This window comes from Echinops telfairi, unplaced genomic scaffold, assembly GCF_000313985.2.
Source record: "Echinops telfairi isolate 266 unplaced genomic scaffold, ASM31398v2 ScPeMD7_31;HRSCAF=116, whole genome shotgun sequence".
NCBI classification, from domain to species: domain Eukaryota; kingdom Metazoa; phylum Chordata; class Mammalia; order Afrosoricida; family Tenrecidae; genus Echinops; species Echinops telfairi.
The window spans coordinates 17,039,068-17,040,210 of NW_022103928.1; positions in this window are offsets into that span (position 1 = coordinate 17,039,068).

The following is a 1,143-nucleotide window of genomic DNA, read 5'->3' on the forward strand; positions in this document are numbered from 1 at the left end:
GTCTGGTCCCTCTTTTCCTGTGGAGATATAAACAATACCCTCCCCTTGGGTGAGTTAGCGACCCGTGCCCGCGCTACCCTTTTCTTCCTTATTTTCATCATTTTTTATCCCCTGTCCCCACCTCCTCCCCAGTTGTTTACCATGTGCATCCCTGCATTTGATCTGGTCCCTCCCATACTACCCGGTCCTCACCCCAAGAATAAGACCAGATTTTTTTTTCAAAGCTTTGTTTTAATTTTTTTCATAAGATTAATATTTATTGCTTTATATGAATACTGTATGGAAATCCCAAGCATTCGGTTTACACACAGAAATCATGCAATTATATACCGCTTCACAAAGGCAGTGAACACATTACATTCTACAAAATCTACTTTACAGAAATTTAAAAATTCTAAATATCAAAAGGTACAACTGAAGAAACAGGTATAAATTTGGCAGCCAGTAATTTTGACAGGGAAGTTGCAGCTTGCATTACTTTAAATATGTGAATTTGAAAATATTGAGTTTAGAGTAATCATTGTGTTTTGTGTTGATCTGAAAAATATAACACTGTCGAAGAAGCATGTTCAAAAATAGTTAATTCACTTCAAAATGTCATACAAATTATGTTGGTTTCTATGCACCCCTAAAGCTTTAGTCACTTAAGTCCAGGTACATTACTAAAGTAATATATTAATTCTTCCAGTACAGTGGTGTTCCAATACCATTGACATTTAGAATAATTTAGAAAGAAATGTGTAATATTCACATGGGTAGGAAAAGCAAGCACAAGGTCAAGGAACCTGCCCAGTTCTTCTGAGATGGTCTTATGTCAACTTCATAAGCATCCATTCTACAAAATAGTAAGTTAATATTTGAACACAATTTCCAAGATAAAGCACATTTCCCCCCGTAAATAATGAAGCCTTTTTTTCTCAGGCACCTCAGAAGTATACAAAAGAACTTTAGTTTGAACAGAGCTCTTGGAATGTGTCTAACCTGGTTACTTCAACAGACTTACGATTTCCAGGGTTTCGCAGGGGCCAGATTTTATCTGAAGTACTCAGAAGAAGAGAAAGAACTGTCTTCTGAAAGAGGTGAACTCAATCATTACCAATAGAAAAAGTATCCACTGTATTCATCTCTTTATAGAAACAGAAA